Source organism: Temnothorax americanus, unplaced genomic scaffold (genome assembly GCF_048541705.1).
Source record: "Temnothorax americanus isolate GAGA-0224 unplaced genomic scaffold, ASM4854170v1 Scaffold27, whole genome shotgun sequence".
NCBI classification, from domain to species: domain Eukaryota; kingdom Metazoa; phylum Arthropoda; class Insecta; order Hymenoptera; family Formicidae; genus Temnothorax; species Temnothorax americanus.
This window is the reverse complement of record NW_027509411.1, coordinates 2079022-2099982: the sequence shown is the minus strand read 5'-3', so window position 1 is coordinate 2099982 and position 20961 is coordinate 2079022. Positions and strand designations below refer to the sequence as shown.

The following is a 20961-nucleotide window of genomic DNA, read 5'->3' as shown; positions in this document are numbered from 1 at the left end:
TCGTTCTTACATCACGAATGTAGGCTGTGGCCTCAAATTTAAGCTTCCATCTCGAGGCGCTACAATTATCTTTCCACGCCGACAAGGTCACCGCATTGTCCACTCGAAGATGCAGTCGATGCAGCAGTTTTATCATGCCACAAGGCTAACGTCGCGTCCGTTCACTACAATTAAATAACGGACAATGCGTTTTTTGTAGTACAACTGTACCTCGCGTAAAATTGGATGAAAAATTCATCGCACAGAGTTGCGTGTTTTGTTTGTGCTTTCGTGAGTTAAGAAGATCGCCGGCACGGCTCGGCCTATAATTTGCATGTTTTTTTTTCGGCGAGAATAGCTAATTGATATGCAGTTTGCTTAAATGGTGCACTTCGTCTTTTCGACGCAATACATAAATCGAGGCGGAAATAAAAAAAATTCACACGTTCGCAGTAATCTTCAACGATTGCCGCTTGGTCGCAAAAGCGTCAGCTTCGTGTTTTGGGCCACCGCGCCGCTGAAGGATCTTTCGGCGAGATGCAACGCGTGCTCGCAACGGATCCCCCGTGTTTTTTGCATATCTTTCACGTCGAATCAGTTTGTAAATTTTCATTTTCGTCACGAGTGGACATATTTTAATTGCTAATTCGTAATTTGCTGAATCAACATTAATAGAGACAGAGGACTCGGCTCTATCTTGAATCTTTAGGAGCGTTTAAGAACCGTTACGCATTGCAGTCGACTAAACCGTTATTGCAGCATAAATGTCTTTTATGATCGATCTCTTATGAGGATTTTGGCGCAGTCTGATATTTTTAGCGGATTACGCGCATAATTTTCTTCATAAACTGGTTTGCATAACACACATATATTTATAATGTTTGCTAATTTCCTGCAAGCGAGCACATCGTGAGATAAACGTTAAATTTATCGACCCTATCGTTAGCTATATTATTAATGAGATGCGGATACTATATGTAAAACGGTTTATCGTGATTGCTCATTACGGAAACGTACTGTCATTCGATCGTGAATCATAAATTTCGTTTAACCGAAATTTTCTCGGTCCACGTGGATTGTTTGTAGTACGAGATAAAGTTTCTGGACGGCAATGAAATTTAACAATGGCATTGCGGTACTGCTCGAATTTAATTTAAAGGCAGCGAGTCCATTGTACGCGCGAGAATGTATAAATAGACTCGGCATGCGAGCCCACGCATCAGCTTTATGCCACCGAAGATCCCGTCCTCGTCGCGAAACGAATTTACATTTATAGTCATAGGTAAAAAGACGATTAAAGTTATTTCAATTTTCTCCTCTTAAACGACTTCTTACGTAAGTTCGTTCTTCAACGCTCATTTTGCATCACAAAGTGAATCTGTTTACGTCGTAAAAAAATTGCGCTCACTCCAATAATTTTTTTTGCCGACGTGCAGTTGACTACTGTTATTAATAAAAATATTAAATCAAATTATTATAATTTTTTTAGACTTGAAATATATTTTGTTTAATTTTATAAAAGTGAAGAATTGTTTATAGAGTAAGGATATGCATATATGAACAATGGAGAAACTTTAAATTGAAGCCTTACCTCAAAAGAGGGCTTTGTCAAAAATATTGAAATATAATCAGCGACAAGAAGGTATTTTAAGAATAAAATTAACAGAGAATAAGAAAAGGATAAATTGTTTTTAACAGTAGTATTAATATATAAAGCTTCCATTAAATTTTCTTCTGGAATTCAAGAAAAAATAAATTAATTTATAAATATAAAATAAAAAATATCAAATTTTATGTAAATATTAAACTAGGACAATATAAATGTTAAAATTGATATAAATGTTAAAAAAATATATAATTTAATTACGCACTAAATATCACCCTGCGCGATGTGTGTGTGTATGTGTGATAACTATTTAATATAAAGACAGTGTGTATATATATATATATATATATATATATATAAATATATATATATATATATATCACTGCAGATTATGGAAGACACCGGTTGATAGAATCACCGCGGCAGAGAAGTACTTAATGGCCGGTACTCGGTGACGGTAATGTCGTTCGAGGCCCGTTTTATTGCCGTTTGCGCCAGTCCAGGATCGAGGTGAGGACATTGTTCGAACGTCTGGGAATCTCTCATGATTGTCGTGCTCTCCGTAATAGCCGCGTATTCAAATACCGGCCTACCGCTTGTATACGTTTGCCCGGATTGTTGAGTAACGAAATGGAAAAAAAGGAAGTAGGATCCCGATGTCGTTCGCGTAATATCGCTTGACACTGCCATGTTCCGTTCGGTTTTGCAAGGATGGGATTGAAGAGAAAAACGGAGTCATTTATGTATGGGCTTTTGTATTAAACCATATCTGACTCTCGATATCTCTGATGGCTCTATTCGACTCTACATTTAATTGCTTTTTCACACATAATGAGATCGTTTTTTCATACATAAAATAATATACAATTATACGTAAATTGATGAAAACGAACGAAATTTTAGCGGTTTTATGCAAAATCCGATTTCGACGCGCTGACTATATGAATGCGACTCTTATTATCACGATCTCTTATTATTAGTTGTAGCTCTGAATTTATTTTCCTCTGATCGATCTCGTATAAGTATAGCCAATCTATTTCGCGGCGAGGGAAAGATCTACGTCCGGAAGATCTTACTCGTTATACCCGCGTATATAGATTTACCTCTTCAAATTTTCTGCCCGCGCAGTCGTACAAATTATCGTTATTCCCATAGGCGAAAGGAGGAGATCCAGCGCGTATTATTTACAATTACTTTCGTGCGATGCGCGATGTTCGCGCCCGTCGTAATTTGCGATTTATCGCGTACGGATAGTCATGGGTGCGTCGGCGCACGTACGAAGCCGATTCTAACAAATTGCCGATAGCGAGGCAGAGATGGATCGGACAACAGCACGAGCAACGGAGTAAGGGAGAGGAAAATAATGGGCCACGGGACAAGAGCGGCCTGCCGCTCTCGGCCGCATTGGTTTCACATAACTGTTAACGGCGTTGTCGGTCGGTCTATATCGTGATCGGCATCGCTCGGCGGCAACAAAAATCACCGCGTCCCGCACTCGACTTACCTGTTATCAATTAACTGTTAATATACGTACGCTCGGTAGCGCGTCTATTGCGTGTGTTATCGACGCAAGCTGTGCGCTATGAATAATGCATCGCTGGTATATATCTCGTGTGCCACTTAGTCGAATATTCTGAGAGAGAGAGACTCGCGTCTTTATTCTCCGAGAGAAATTTTTGACGAGAGAGAAATAAAATTAAATGAACTTTGCGAAATCTGATTTTAGTTTTCATCGATGAATATTCTTTTTTTTTTCTCCAATTGCGATATTCACAGCGACTACGATTTGTAAGAGCTTTAACAGAGCTATTTTTGGCACTTAATAATTAAATATCTCAGATATGTTTGTACGCAGAGGAGATTTCGTAACTAATGTGAATGTCGCGTGATTCGACATCCATCACTTTTGCGTTTGCATTATGGTGGCTTCCGTTGTTTTGACCAGTTCAACGCAAACATATTTATCGGGGTCTCTCGTGTCTTGCGTATCGGATAATCTCACGTGTTCTCTATCCTTCGGATGGGCGCAGTCGCGCGCGCCTGGAGGCACGTAAATTTATGAACGAGGAAACGGCGGGGATGACGCAGGAACATAGCTTTTGCAACGTCTGCTTTCTTGGGCGGCAAAACGAACCGTTCGGTGATGTAAGGACGAGCGTGGGCGATTCGCTCTTGCGCGGAATCGCAAGCGCAGCTTCAGAACTGGTCTCGAAACGAATTAGACGACCAACGCATTTTCGCGCGGAACCTTATGAAGAACGCGAATTTATGGGCGTGACTTTGCGTCCCTTTTAATTGCGTTACGTAAGATTTTCTCGGTGTCAATCTGCAATAATTACGCGTGTAAAAAAATATGCGAGCGTGATCCATAATTGCAAGTATTTTAGTAAATTCTAGTGCTGTCAGTTACTATCTGAATTCATGGTTATTAATTAGCTACTAAAGTTGCGGGAAATAATCCGAAAGAATATCTAGATAATGTCCGAAAAATCTGTATATCTAAATAGTACAAAGTATAATATTGATGATTAATTAAATTTTTTAATAATTTTTATAAAAATATCGAGGCACGTACAAATGTATGGTACAAGGCACTAAAAATAATAATAGATAAATATTTATGTATTCTATTAATTAATTTGAGTTATCATCATATTTTTGCTTTTGCAAAATGTGCACACTTGTCAGACGATAAACGTATGTATGTATGTATGTATGTACGTCGACAAATTATCGGACAACTTCCGCGGTCATACTCGTGAGCGTTCGATTGTTTTCATTCAAATGAAAACCTCTCCGTCATCTTCGCCTATATTACTATTCAATATTCCTGTTTGCAGATTGCTGCGCACGCGACACCGTGTCTGTGCATTTCACAGGAACTCTGTAATTACCGGGAGCGAGGGACGCAGGCGCCAGGAGTACGAATCGAGATTTCGTCGACGACGTTGGACGCACGGCCGAGCCAACCGAGAAAAAACCGAGAGAGTTAACGTTTCGATTAGCGTAAGGATTTTTTTCAATATTCAGAATCCAAATACTGCGAACGTTGAAATTCCGTTTGTAAACTTTTAAAAACAGTTATAAATTAACGTGAAATGTTCATTTTACAATATTATCTAGAGAAGAAGACAGGACTACGAGATTGTGTTTTCAACTTATAACACTAGATTCATCAAATTAATTTTATAGATTGATTAAATGCTTTAAATTTTGCGAATTATAAATTTACGTAAACCATCGCATCATTTTAAATTTTTTCAAAGAATATTGTATGTTTTTCTATAACTGCTTCAATACTTAATTATTGTGTTTATGTGTTATACTGCATTTATATTGTTTGAATTGGAAAATGGAAGTTGCATGTTACTTGCATGGTGTTTACTAAGTTTTATCTTATTTCACATTTAAACTGGTTTATAAAGATTATTATTGACGCAATTTGGCATACGATTAGATTATCATGTCTGGAATATTAATAGAAATGGTTAAACGCTCTCGTTCTCCTCTGGAAAATACCGATCGCGCGTCGTTCATAAATATTCAGAAGCAGCACTGCTCGGAATACCATAACAATACACAGCATCCCGGCGTCGTGACGACGAACGGGAAGAGAGAAAATCGTAAATCGCTTTACCTTATACGTCATGCCACGACCTTGAAGCCGAGGGTGACAGCGGTTCCTGTACTTCCGTTGATTCGCGGCACTTTTCCACCTTTGCTCTGCTCATAAGGCAATCCGAACGAAAAAGAGAGATAAAAGGAATAAAAAAGGAAGAGAAGAGGAGAAAGGGAGAAAGAGTCAGACTACGCCGGGGAAGGGGTGGTGAAAGAAAGGGTGATGGATGTAGAGGGAACACTTGTTTTACAACAACACACTATCTTCACACTCGTGATCACTCTCCCTCTTGCCCCTCGTGGAAGGGGCCCTTCCACGTGCGCGAGACGTCGGCCCTTACGAGGATACGAGATACTGGAACGTCCGCACGAACATTCCGCCGAGCCGTACCGGATCGTTCCTCAACGATAATACATCCAGGATCCCAACCGGAAGCCTCTCGTTTCTTGCACCTCGTGGTACCGCAACCACGTGCTCGGATAACGGTTTCGATCGTTCCCGCTCCGGCGAATGTACGACGCGTGTCCCTTTTTTTTAGTATATCACACACCGCACCAGACAGCCTTCCGTTTTCTCAGAGAGACAGTTCTCTTCTCTCTCCTCTCTCTCTCTCTTTCTCTCTCTCTCTCTCCTTATTCTTTCTGACTAGAGTTCGTTCTGGTCTCGTGCTCCGATCAGACGCCAAAGGGCGACGATCGACCTTATTAACGGTTCCCTCGTGGCGATCGTTCTACAGGATGATCGATTCCTGTGGGATTACACTGTCAATCCTCGGTGCCGAGCCCGGATGCGTATCGAAATGCGCGAGTATCGTGTTGACAGGACAGTCGAATCCTGACTGTTGATTTCTCTCACGGGAGGAGCGACGGAAGGAGCCAACCACGTTGCTCACCACCGTCCGGCGATCGTTTGGTGCCCGTGCTCCGTTGTCCAGGTCCTCTCTCGAGGCGTGTGATATCTCCCTCCCCTCCCCCTACCCCTCCTCTCTCTCTATCTCTCTTTTTCCTTCGCGCCGCGGACGAGGCGGAATATCAGCGAGAAACCGTGAGCGCTCTCGGAGGAGATTCGTGAGACGCGACGAGAGCGGAGTGGTCCGTACGGTGGTGAGTAAGACGTGTGCCGATGTGTGAGGCGGGCGATGCCGCGTACGAACGTCTTGCGCACACACCGTACAACCGCGACGTACACAAACACGCGAGTACGTACCGTCGTGGGTACCGTCGATTGGGCGGGGAGACTGAATCCGTAGGCTGCGGTGCGGGTAGGTTAGTAAGTAGGTAGGTAGGTAGGTAGGTAGGTGAGCCACACACCGGAGAAACACACCGTTGAGACACCGAAGAGACGTCCGCACACGCGGGGTGGGGTGGGAGGGGAAACCGCACCGTTTGTGAGCGCGCGCGCGTGTATACGCATATTAAAGCGCCCGTTCCCTGTGTGTGTGAGAACGCACGCGGAGAAATATAGCGAAGGAGCTCCCCTGCGTGTTAACCGTGAGAGACGTCGGTAAGGTAAGTGCTCTCCTCTCTTTCAGCTCCGGAGTAGCACCACGCCGGCACGCGACCTGCCCTCCCCCCTCCTCCTCCTTCTGCCCCCCCTCCTTCCCCCTTCGCTCTCATTGTGTTCCTTTTCCTACTTCATCGGCGAAGGACGTCTCTCCCTCTAGCCAACGTTTCCTCCTAGCTAGATTCCTCCGGCACTCTTCTGACTGTCCTTCCCACTCCCCGTGCGCCCCGATCTGGACCCCGAAGAGAGGAGGTGGATGGTGTTGGTGCACCACTCCCACCCGATGGTCACCGACACACCGGAATCCTCCCAGCCAGCCGACGTGCTCTCGCAGGAGCGAGAAAGAGAGAACAAGTAAAAAAGAGTAAGAAGAAGAGAGGGAAAGAGAGAGAGAGAGGTAGGCAGGAAGGAGGGATGGGACGCAGAGTATCGAACACAGTCACTATCTCTTCTCTATCGTTACTCGCGATGCAACCTCCCAGGCAACTAATTCACCTTTGCAACTGTATCGACACCCTACCGCTCGCTCCATCGCTCGCGAATATATTCGTTCTTTCGTTGCCTCCTCTTTCTTTTCTTCGTCTTCATCCGCATTCGTCTCGATAAAACTTGAGCGATTTATAATAGGATTAAAAGACAAAAAACATACAGATACATACATACATACATACAAATATTTAATCATTTATATTTTTGGACAATTATGATTTTTAGCAATTGTTATAGACAATTTCATATTTTGATATTTTCTTCACATGGTATTAAGAATACTCTCATATTCAGGCAATGTAAATTTTACATCGTATAAAAAAATGGATTATCGTCGAGAATTTTTGTTGATGTGTGTGTGCTCAATTATCTCATTTAAATATCCGTTAATTTTATGTAAATTTTGCCTGAGTGATATCAAAAGATCGTCTTTAAATTTTAATTCGTGATGTCACAACTAACAAATATCAGCGATTAATGATCTACCAGTGAAGTTCTCTCTGTTAAAGTAGAATCGGCTCCGAATTTATGGCACTGTCTGTGAATAAAGGACATCCGATAGGCCTGAGACTCCTCTTGCATTGTATCGTTAGCTTCCAAGTATATTTCTTTGGTTTGATTACGCATTTTACTTCGTTGTCCTGTCGTCGCGTTATCTATTGACTTCCTGCTCAGTCCGCTGCGTTTCGATTTTGGTATTGTCGCAATTGTATCACGAGTGTGTCGGTATTTCCATTTCCATTGACGTAAGCTTATCAATAAAGATGGAAACCGTTTCTCATCGTTCATCATCGCAGTACCCGCGGTATTCCCGTTTCGTTCTTCACCTCCTGACGCTAATTCACTTCTGGAACTGTGTAGTAGCACCCCACCACGTGATACTTTGCTCCGGTACTCTCCAGTTTTCCACGATGACGATCTGGTTGTCCTAGGACCGGATCAGCTCGTTACCGTATCGTACCCTGCTTGGTTTAAATGCCTTCAACTCTTTCTCTTCGATCAGTGTCGTAACTCTGGAAGTCTTTGGTGAAATACCGAGATTGATAAAAAATAATGATTATTCCAAACTAATGCTATGATTAGGATTGACTCTGCACTGACAATAAAAATATTTAGAGATTAATATACAATATGTATGGTAAAAAGTTGCGACAACAACTTTACAGCCCGAATAAAGTAAGGTATGTATAATAATTATAACTTATAAAAGATGTTTCTTGACGGTTCGACCAGTTTATCGGTTGTAATCGCTGTATTATCCTATGTTTATGAAATTTTTTTGAAGTTTCTTTTTAATCGCGCGATTAGATCGTGCAGCAATTCTGTCATAAAAAGAGCGCAATAAATCAAGATTTTATGCGAATGAGAGTATTAATGACCTAATTAATCTTACTAAGTTATTCATCTTCGTTCCGTCATACTTCGGGAAAAAACTTTTTACACATTTTCATGCTATTTTGCTTCGTTATATTTGTCACAAAACTTTTTCTATAAAGCAAAATTTTTCTATTTGAAATAAAAAGTGGAAATGTTTTACTACAGATGAAAAAAAAAGGTAAAGCAATTACATTCTATAATTTTAATGTTATAATTTATTTTGAATTTTTTAGATTTTAATCTTACGAGGTTGATTTTTTGTCATTGATCACGGAATAGATTCTTGCTAATTGTGATGCTTGCGTTTTTCTAGAACTTTTCTTGAAATATACTTTCTCGACATTTCTATAATATATAATTTAATCAGATTCGTGTAACTTTATTTTCATGTGCTTCTGCATTCACTCATTCTAGTCATTTCTACATCATCGCTACGGCGTACTTGACGGCAACTTTATTCAAGTTGCAACTTTCTGGGTCAATCTCTAGTTAGCTTCTTAGCTTTAGGTTGCCCGAGAAACCAAGCACGGCGAGTAAATCGAGGAGGCCGGTGTATACGCCCCGAGACCTTAGATCATCGGATCCTCGTGGATCTCCACGCTCCGCCTTGTTGCGCAACTGTCGGTGATCTCGGGCACAACGGTCCTGACACAGTTACCTGGTCAGGGCGTTACGACGGGATTAAAAAGAACGAAGAGAGGGAAAAAAAAGAAGAGGAAGAAGCGGAGAAACGTGAGCCGCTCTCGGAGAGCCTTCCCCGGTTTCACGGTTTGATGACTTTTTTTGCGACCTTTTGTTGCCGGACAAAAAGACGTATACGCTCTCTGATCCCTCGCCGCGGCTTTTCTCCGTTAAATGTCGTGCCGTTTCGTCCGTTTCGTCGGCGATTCTCTCTTTCGCCGGCGACGTGTTGCAACCTGCACAAATTTTGGCCTTCAACTCGGCACGCGGCCGCCGTCATCATGTCGCTGATGACGTTAAAAGCCGGCCCCGCTCGCACGACGTCACAATGCTCGAATGTCGCTTTGAATGACCGCCGTTACAACGAATTGCACCGACAATGGATCTTCTTGCGATTCTGCATAGTCACAAAATCGCGCATAATGTAGTCGTACCTCCGTCGCATTCTCTCGTGAAAAAAAGAAAAAGGAGTAACCGATTTACCATTTATCAGAATCTTTTGTTGTGTCACGCGTATATTGTATCGATTTTCTGCGTTCGAAATTTATTCGCGACGTTCATTCGCGCCCGGTTCGTTGCTCAACGAGGCCTCCGGAGAGAACCGGATGAACGACGGAGGTTCACCGTGTTGGTGTCACTTCAGGGTCGTCGATCGTGATATTTGAGGCTTATGGAGGCAGGTCGGAATTCGCGACCGCGTCGCGACGGATTCTCCCCCCCCCCTCCTCTTGCTCCCCGTTGAGGCATTCTATTCTCATATACGACGACACCTCTTCACCACGGGGTTGACGGCGTGCGTGCACGCGGGCACGCACACCACGGCGCTCGCCGCGGAACCCATCATTAAACGCCTACGCGGACGAATATCGGCGAGGACGGCACGACATGATGTCGCTGATGGTGTCGTGCATGTCGCGATAAAGGCCGCGACAAACGCACGCGAAATAGCCGTCGCCCCAGTAAGAACGTCGCGTCGTTGACAATGGCGCGCGCGCGCACCGGAAGCCTCGCTCACCGCCGCGCCGGGCGCCGGTCGCGGTGAAAGTTAATCATCCTAAACGCTCTTCTCCCGAGAGATTAGCCCCATCATCCGGGATCCACCGAGCGAGGATCGCTCCAGCGTCTCGTTACGTTACCAACCTGGGAGTGTTGTTACGTCGAAAATGTTCTATTTCTTGAAATATTTGTAAAAAGCGAACCTCGAGATGCGATCATATACAATAAGGATTGAATAGAGCAGCACGAAAAATTACATTAAAAATTATATATTAAAAAAATAGTTGAAAAAATATCAGTATTCTATGTGTATATTTTATTATTTAAATGCATTAAAAAAAAAATAATTTTCACATAGAATGTATCATGCAATAAACGTATAATACACGATCAAATCTAGAAATGAGCCCTGGGCACTAGGATAATTCTTGTAGCAGCAGATTTAAGGCTTTATTGTAGCGAGCAACTTAAATCTCGATGTGCTAATAGAGATATCGTAACGCCTTCTCGACTTTCATCGACTATGGGGCATCTCGACGGCCGCAAACTCGTCTTTATTGTCGATGCTCGAATCCTGTTCGAATCCTCGTCAGCTCGTTGTAATTTTCGTGCCAATTTACTTCCCGTGGGCGCAACGCTGTAACCGACTTGCTTTAAATCTTACTTAAACGACGTTCCAGATAAGTTAAGTACAAAGATCTCACTTGGTTCGTCCGGGCATTGTTGGTGAAATCCTGCCACTTGCACAATTTTCGATCTAAATTCTACCGATGATGCTTCCAGGGAAATTACGAAAAGACGAGAGCGAAGAGAGAAGCTTTGTGCAAAATTCAATCGTAATATTATTAATGCTCGCAATAATATCTAATACAAATCCTGAAGCTGAATATATAATCTCGGTATATATTATATAATTATCAAAAGAATGCGTACAATGGCATCGTATATTCTGTCTTTCTTTCTTTTTGCACTATTCGTTATTCGTTATTGATGCCAGGCTGCTTGCTTCCGCACTGCAGCAAAATATAATTGAATATTTTTAAATTCAATTTCTAATGAAATCCTTTCCTCGAGATGTACCGCTTTTTCATGTGTAAAATCGTGTTCGCCGCAGTAAGGATACGCGAAACAGCGCATCTCTAAGCTGGCGAGCGCGAGGATTCGTCCGCGTGTGTTCGACGAACAAGTGCATTTATTATGCGCCGCGGTAAGATATTGACGCGGAAGGGGCGACGCGATTTCTGTTCTCTCTGGATTGGTCACCACACCGTCGCGTTTTCAGTGGGAGGAGCGCGTTGTGTACGAACGCTGCACGGCCGCGCGTAGAGCGAAAATGCATAATGCATGCCTACGTAACTGTCAGCGATACAGCGGGCGTCCGCGGGCGGCTTCGTTACACCTCTTCGCGTTACGCGGCACGCAATCACGCTTCTTTGTGCGATTCGCGCGCGGCACGGATTGTACTTCTGGCGGCCGGATGATGAATCGAGGCATGTCCACCGATTCGATAAGGATCTCGGAACTGGACGGGAATGACCCGCAAAATGTTTACCGCATATGCTTACTAACTATTTATTTCAAGACGACACTTTGTGTTTCTTTCTTATTCTCTCTCTCTCTCTCTCTCTCTCTCTCTCTCTCTCTCTCTCTCTCTCTCTCTCTCTCTCTCTCTCTCTCTCTGCGGAAATAAATTTATGGAGCAAATCAGAAACTTTGCTTTGCCAATAAATAATTAACAATAAAGATGTTTTATTCGATTTAACTGGCCATCTTTATTAATTATAATCGTCACGACGTTTCGACCATTGCATTGGTTTAGATTTATAGACCATTTACATTTCGCGGCATTTATCGAGCGTGTTTATGAATGTACATATATTTGAATAATATTAATGCGGGAACTGTGAGTTACAAAATACTTGATCGCGCGAAATAATTTGTGTACGTCGAACTTTGTGTATGATAATTATTATTCACGGAATGCTGTAATTCTCAATAAAACAATTAATGACAGATCCCTCTAAAGTGTTTCTATTTTAATTATCGTTACGCGATTATGTATTTTAGAAATCATTTACTAGAAATTCTGCCGAGAGCAGAAATCGAGCCCCTCTACAGTTGACCGCCGTATGAGAACTCGGTTGAGATTTTTTTTATAAAATCATGACAACCGCTAATAATCTCGGGACACGCGTTAACATCGCTCTAATATGGTAATATGGAATCTGACGAACAAGCACGAGTGAGATCCCGACTGGTGAATCATTAAAGAATGTTCACTGTTTCGCTGACGGACGTTTATTGCCAGGTGCTCGAGGATACTTTTGGACTTGTTATGAGCTCCGACTTTGAACGTTGCACTCTCGACAAAACGTCGACTACCACTCGCAGGAAGTACGTCGGACGGAATTCCATTGTTAATTTACATATAAAACGCATTGTCTTAGCCTACATAATGGGACAGGTCTTCGTCCTAGAGATCTTCGTCCTAGAAGGTACGAAGGAATCTTCCCTCGTCATTACGGAATGACATCATCAGTCACTCATTCTCAGATGCTTCTAGAATACCGACCAAAGTATATATAATCGTCGTATTTTAATTATTTTGTATTCTTAAATGAGATATAAACGTGATTGTAAATTCATATATTGCGATCGGGGACGAAAATTGGACGTTTAATAAGTAAATAAATCTTTTTTTTTATTATTACGACGTCATTGCTATTGATTTGGATCATCAAGCATTTGCGAGCTGTGATTTGTCATTTAGATCACTCGATATCTTCGGCATACGATGGTCAGTCCGGAGGGGTCCTTGGAAACCTCTATGACGCAACTGGAGTTATAGCTAGAACTTCGGAGTACTAACTCACCTCACGCACATCTAATCTACCGATCATGTTTGGCAATTATTTTTTTCTTTCTCCCACTCTCCTTCTTTTCGCGATCATAAGTGGGTCGGCAGCAAATTCATTTTTCATTCTCTCTTAGATGTTTGAATAGAAAATAATAAATAAGTAGTCTAAATAGATACTGCGTTGATATGCTTAAATAATACATATCATTACGATATTGTACTTTAATAGAATCGCTTTTTGCTATCGCTATTTAATATTTAACTCTCATTAAACTTACAAACAACTAGCGGGCACTGATTGATCAATACGTCACATTAGCAATGTATGGAATAACAGATCGTTCTTTAGTTGACGTAATAGAAGAACAATTATGAAATAATTAACTCCAAATCGAATTTGCATGTCAAAGGATAATTTTAAAATAACCTTTTAAGTAAACGATAATTTTTTATGCTAATGAGCTAATGTTAAAATATTGATTACTATATGAAATATTTATATGTTATTTTAATAAATGAAATAACATATACCTATTTTTTACATCGTATTATCACAAAAGGAACATTTTTTCTCAAATTATCTACCGTCTCGTGTAACCTATCCTTCATTTTAATCATAACTAGGCCAATGACCAGATTTCTCTCTTCATCGGAACTGTTCCTCCCTCTCTTTATACTCGGCCTGTTTCGATCCTCCTCAATGATTACGAATCGACTGTAATTATTGCGATATCTAGTTTGCAGGCGATTCGGTATTTAGGATGACGTCAACTCTGGTAATGTCGATGTCGGTTTGCCGTTTTGATCGACTAATTTGTACCATGTACCAGCGTGCTCTATTTCCACTACCGAATACCTACGAATGCTCTGTCAAAATAGAAATAAATAGAATTCTGAACGAGCAATAATTACGAATGTTTTTCTTTGCAAAATATGCACTATTAAGTTTTTATAAAAATTTTACAACTTTTTATTTTCTATAAAACTATCCCATCACTTATGGAGAAAAAATTGTCAAAAAAGAAGTTAACAATTTATCGTACTTAAATGTGTCAAATACACACACACACGATACGTTAAATACGTTAAAAATATAATAATTGTTAAATAATACATGAACAATAATGTGAATATGATAGAGAGAAAGAAACTAAGCTTTGTGTTAGAAACGCGAAGATTGAATTGTTTATTCACGTTTCACGACGTATATATAAACGCGCGAATATAATTATACCGCGTCCGTAATTATCCGCCAAATCACGTATTGTTTTTCTCATTGACGTATTGTGAACTCCACCCAACGGATCGTGGGCATGTGTATTGTTGACGGAGATGCTCGTGGATAATTGCCGCACTTTAGCAGGTTACACTCCCAAGCAAAGCGGAGTAATTATCTGATAATTTCCACACATTTCAGCATATATTTTTCCCAACGCACCTAGCGTACGATCAACGTTTACATCGATATCGGCGATATATTATGAAATACTGCTAATCAAAATCAAAACTTTGAAAAATAAATAATAGTATTTTAAAAATATTACAATATTATCAATCTATGTAACAAAAGACTCATAAGATTAAGAATCAATCAAGAAAAAAGGAGCGTCGCGAGCCGTAACAAGGTGTTAGTGTTAAAAATTCTGTATTAATTCAAATAATAATAATACAGAATTTTTAACACTAACACCTTGTTACGGCTCGACGCTCTTTTTCTTATTGATTATTAATCTTATGAGCTTTTGTTACATGCGGGCATAAACATGCATTGTCTAACTTTTCCGATTTTAACTTGAAGTTTTATTGCAATATTTGTAACGTCGTCTAACTTTTTCGATTCTGACTTAAGTTTTTGCGACACTGAAGATGGTCCGATAAAGGTCTGAAACGTTTGTTATTATTATTTGAATTAATACAGAATTTTTAACACTAACACCTTGTTACGGCTCGACGCTCTTTTTCTTATTGATTATTAATCTATCTTTATCGTTACTTTAGATCTTTCTGCATTTTGCAAGAGCTGAAAGACGCAAAAATATTCAATAATATATACATTCGACCACATAATTTCGTTCTACTACCGTGTGCTATTCAATATCATAATTATTTTAATCTTAACTATACAAATTCGTTGGTCTTCTTACCACGCACATACGCAGACGCGAAAATCGCGAATGTTTGCTGCCAACTCGGTCGGAGTCGCGAGTGCAAAGGGTTAATGCGCGAGCAGAGTCAAGCTTGGGGAGATCCCCATTTACAAAGATAGAGGCAGTAATTCGCGGCGTTTTGTTCCCGGTGATTACTTATGCTCTTACACGCCCGCCGGAGCGCATCCGCGCCTTGCGCCGCGTGCATATTGTATACGAGTGCCCGCGCGCCCGGTCGCTCGCGTGAGCGCCGGTGTGTGTCTCGGGTTGCTTCATTCCATTCGCGATATTCCACATTCTTCCCACACGTGTAAGAACACATCGGTAGGTACACTGTGCCCGAGATGCCTGACGCTGATACGACCTGCTGGGTCGCGCCGCCGCTATACCGCGCCGCGCCATTTATGGGGGGGCCAAGAGAACATCGGAACCGTTTACGGGGCACACACCGGGATGCGTCCCACCGGGAGGTTCCTCTTCGTCGCGCTCGTCCGAGAAGCGAATTCTTGCCGCGTCACTGCCGCAACTTTTGGCGTAATGAAACAGTGTATACATTGTTACAGATATAAAATGTCTAATTCTTTAACATATAGAATCGAATTTCTATTTCATTTAAAATTGCACCATTTCCTTTCCGATGATTGAATTTCGTTATTAACCGTGCGCCGTAATTCGATATACGTAGTGTAAAACGAGAACTTCCGTAAATCCTCACGAGAGCCTCTATATAAGTAAAGTATATATATAGTAAGCTATATAAGGAAATTACAAAGGCCGCCGGCAAACTCTGAGAATATGCAGCGCGGGAGGGAAAGCCGTGTGCAAAGTCAAGGCAGAGATTTATCCTATATATGAAGGTGTGCGCTCGTAGGAATTTTTGGGAAGGGCGAGGATCACGTTGCCAAGTATACAGCCTGAATATACGTGCGAGCTGCGAATTTCGAGAATTCGCGGTCGTCTAACCGCAACGAGATATCTAGGTGATTGAAACGAGGGGTGGAGGAGAGGGGGAGGGAAGGCGCAGCACCGTCTATGGTGTTTCTCAATGGGCGGTAAATGCACCGACGGATGGTTGCAGGGGCCCGCGATGCGATTGTGGGAGGTGGGAGACACGTGAGATACGGTTTAACGTTCTCATAGTTCTGATGCATCTCCTTCTCCTCCTGTTCCACCGCGCGGCGTTCGTGGGCGTAAGGAAAGGGTTTTATCGTCATTTTAATGCACGACGGACGTACGCGAGCCGCATAATTAGCCTCGCCCCCGATTCGCAACTAAATCAAATTGAAATTATGATTGTAAATAGCTTCATTAGGACACGTGAGTAAAATCGAAACGACGTTCCCATAAAATATGTCTCACGCACCGAGAATGAATGATCGCCGTTTTGTCCGGATCTTTCTGACGCTACGGTGTTAATATACACGTCGATGATACACGCGGAATGATCAAGTCGTGCGTATTTTCGTAATTATAACAACAATATCAATGTTAGATATCAAAAGTGTTCTGCAGGCGGGTGTTAAAAATTAAGTTTAGTCTTTAATAATCTTTTAAGATAGAACCTAAAATTTATTTTCCTTTTCTCTTTCGCTTTTTATCGCCATGTAACATTATAATCAGCAATGCTTATTCATATGTATCGGTAATCTTATTTTTACGTTGAGACCGTTGCAAATTTGCATACAAATTGCCGAAGATAATTTGCAAAACGCGGAATAAAAGACAAAATCGCCAGACGATGTTTGTGCAAAGTCATGTCGCGGTAATAAGGCATATTCGTTACACTACATTAGCATTAGTGAGGTAAGTAACGCGTGATAGCAATAGCGACCGATTACCAATAGGGACGCCAATCGACGCTTGCTGCATGTAAAATATCTTCGCGACGAACGAACCATGAAAACGGCGAATGGTCTCACGGCGCCGGAGATGCGCACAAAATTCTACACAGGGATAGTAAACTTGCCAGGTGTGCCAGTGCGAAAGTAGTGACCCATTATCGCACCTGCGGGGGAAGTCGCCGACGAAGATCGTCTCAGTCGAGTAACTAAGAAATATTTCAAAAGACCTTAATAGAAGAAACGCGCCCATATAAACAAGAATTTCACGCGAGCACGCGACAATTATTTTTGTTCTGAAATCATACAGCACACACAAACATTGATATACGTATTACGACTTAAAAATGATCGACGTGCAATATTTGCAAAATGCAAGTGGTACATTCGTCCAGCAAGAAATTTACAAAACAATCCGATAAAACTCTTTCGCGAATTTATTTCGCGCTGCTAATCAATTATGGCATAATTGCATTTTGTAATATACTGGAAATGTATGTACACACAACTTTGCGTATTTTTTAAAATTAGTATCATCGGGTATAATAATTTTTCTCATATTGTATTAATTAGTTCCAGCGATAGAAATAGAAATTTCAATAATAAGTAGAAATTTAATTAACTGATAGGATCGTCAAAGTTCGTTAATGATTCTTTTTACGAGTTGAATCAATCTTTATGAAATTGCACGCGATGCTTTCGATGTCGACATTGCTTCATATCTCATCCCGTCACTTCATCAATGAAGCGCGTCTATCGTGTATCGGCATTACCCACGTATATAATCACAATCTCCGTCGACTTATTCACTTTCACTCGTTTCATTCACTCTCCGGCGCTCTATTATTCGGATATGTCTTCGAACGAAAGCCAGTGGCAATTCTCTATCCACCGCTGATCATCTTTCCGCTTCAAAGAATCAATCCAATAATACCGTAAACTGCGCGCGGCACTTCCCTTTCCTGCGTAAATTTCTTTAAGAAGTAATTAAGAGTAGAAAAAGAAAAAAGTCACACAGAGAGTTCTTCAAGGTACTCTGAGCAATTTGCTTTACAACCGTCACTTTTTTCATAAAGTGAGACACGATACTGTAAATTGTAATAGAATCTTCAACGTAAGCCACAAAATAGAAGAAATCTGTAGAATTAATCCGCGCCAAAGTGCACAATCATTTTTGTCAAACTTAAAGAAACAGATCGTCATGCCATTCAGAATTCATGGATTTTAGGCCACGGTTTTACAGCCGTCCAAATTTCAAGCAAGAAGAAGAAACAAAAAAAGAAGAAAAATAATAAGCGCTCCAACTTTTACTCCGCTCTTCGTGAGTCCCATCGCCTATCCACGCGGCGTTTTTCCACGGATAATCGACGGCGAGCCGTCGCTAATCACGCGTACGCGTGTGCAGCGTGCTCGCACACGGACGGGCGTGCACGCGTGCGTTTCGCGCGCGAGTCTCTTTCAACGGGCGCAGCGTGAGCAACGGGACGGGAACGGAGCGCGCCGCTCGTCAGAGTGGGGTTCACAGACGTCGATCGGGCCGCGACGGTGGAAGTTTAACACACTCTTCGGTTTTACTTTCTAAGATCTTTTCCCTCCCCGCGCGCCCGCGCCACGCCTCTCTTCCTGGATACTCGCGATACTGTCGTACGTTCCGACGAGAACGTACTTACACCTACTCTCGCGAGGGTAGACTGCAAAAATCGCTTCTCCCTTCCCCGCCCGTACCCTCGTACCCGGCATCCTTTCACGAAATTCGTTCTGCTCCTTTTTTCCTTTCGCGGCAGACGAAGCCGGACGCTCGGTCGACGACAGGCGAGAGATATAGGTTTCTGCCTTTTTGCTCATTGTCAGCGACGTTGCGGTTTACGAATCTCTACGAGTTTTTATTATCCCCACGTCATATTTGCAGCCTTTGCGTCGCGATGTAGAATAAATTTTAGTTCCAAGGACAATATATATAACAAGCGTATTATATAAATAACTTTGTAAGAAAGTGATCGTGCAATTTTTGTTTGTTCCGTATCGCTATAGCAGATATTTCTCTCGTCTGTCGATATCCTGCACAATTTCGCGTTGTGAGATCCTTTGAAATGTCATTTTTATTCAGTCTCTTTTGCTCTGGGAGATCTTTTCAAAATTTTATTTTAAATGATGGAGCGATATATCGGAAACCGTAGTTTGGTCCCTCTTCGCGCGTCTCGCCGCGACGATGCGCGATGCGGATGCAGCGACCGCTGTTTTCCTCTCGACGTCACTTTAAATTCGTTCACGCGCACGTACGCGAGGCTCCACACGCGCAACGGCTTACGGTGCGCGGAGTAGACCACGTCAGGGTGGGGTCCTCTCGCATCCGACTTGGCGTTTTCAGTTTCACTTTCTAAGTCGTCGTTTCCCCGTCGTTCCTCTCTCCCACTTGAGGCCACCTTGCGGGAGCGATCTGGGCTCCGGAGTAGTCAGCCACCCCACGCCCTGCTATTCGCTCGACGCCGCTCGCGGATGCAAGGATCGAGAGAGAGATCCAGCACGGCTGTTCCCTCGATCGAGCGCGAGCGGCTCGATCGACGCGATCGTTCCCGTTACGCGAGAAATACGTAGATTCGAGGATCGTCTCTCCGAATTAATCTATACTTTTATGAACTCCGTGCTTCTTTTTTATTTAGCTAACGAGGATGATCCTCTTCCTCGAATTTACTAATGGCGATTAGAGGTTTTTATTCTATACAGCAGTACAAATTTTTTTTACCGTTTTATCATTAACTTGAAACAATAAATCTGAAATTAAGTTATATATAATTTTCTACCCTATAGAGAAGAGTTAATTTTCTTTAAAGATAACTTGTTTGAGATTATTTGAACTCCTTGAATATCATTTGGGATCATCTGTGCTCCTTAAATATCATTTACACTTCACTTAAATATATTATCATACTTATATGATAATAAATTGAAAGTAATTTATGTAAATTGTTTAATAATACATTTGTTGAACAAAAGATAAAGAGATTTACGTCACGAGATTTATTGCCAAATTACATACTTAACGTTTCTTTCGTGACAACGTCTTATTTAACGACAAAGTACCGTTTACGTGTACTAATTTTCGGCTTGCGTTGCTCTCACGATGACGGCGAGTGTGGGTGCGAAATGTGAAATCGTTCGCCAGAAGCTCTCGAGATGTCCGGACTCGAGGGCGCCGGATTCGAAGTTATTATCTGTGCGAGGACCGAGTGTTTTCTCGGAGAGATTTATTCCTGAATTCGTTGGTCAATTTAATTGGACCGGGGCCGCAAGGGCGGCATTGCCGCGATCCTCGTTGTGGTTCTCGAGACTTTCTTCGTACTCGACGCAGCAAGGATCGAAACTGAATTTTACGAAATATATTTACTTTATAGCACACTAGCCACAGCGATTTTTTTAACAGACAAAAGCATATAACTATATTTTTCTGTGTATTAGTGCATAGACTTGATTTAACCCTATAATAGTTTGAATTCCTACAAGGTTTTATCATAGTTTCTTTGTACAATAAATCTCGCGGAATTAACCGCGAGAAAGTCGTTGCTGATGCATGCGCGTTCGGTAATGGCGATAAATTAAGGTTTGGCAGCGAATAAGGACGGTGTTAATTGTTGCTGTCGTTGTTATCGGCACTTCTCCGACGACAAAAATGCAATGTCGACGCGCCGTACACGGTGCAGCCCACAACGCTTGTGGATTGTAATTATAATTAATCGTACATGCTTTCATTTTGCTCGTGCGAACGATGGTACGCGCGAAAAATCTTAACGAGCTACCGGCGAACGTTTTAGTTAACTGTGAGCCCGGGAGATTTAATTATCATTCGGCAACGCGTGCGTAAAATAATGCGC

General features: G+C 41.9%; 1 protein-coding gene and 1 long non-coding RNA gene across 2 annotated transcripts in view; one reads left to right on the top strand and one right to left on the bottom strand.

Annotated features, from left to right (window-relative positions):
- LOC143899378 (uncharacterized) overlaps nucleotides 1-6150 on the bottom strand; it is a 34407-nt gene extending 28257 nt beyond the window's left edge. The window contains exon 1 of the mRNA XM_077409639.1: nucleotides 5223-6150. The gene's annotated coding sequence lies outside the window, so the exon portion shown is untranslated. The remainder of the gene's footprint in view (nucleotides 1-5222) is intronic.
- LOC143899381 (uncharacterized) overlaps nucleotides 1-20961 on the top strand; it is a 41198-nt gene that overhangs the window by 12729 nt on the left and 7508 nt on the right. The window contains exon 2 of the long non-coding RNA XR_013257470.1: nucleotides 4426-4591. This is a non-coding gene — a long non-coding RNA (uncharacterized LOC143899381). The remainder of the gene's footprint in view (nucleotides 1-4425; nucleotides 4592-20961) is intronic.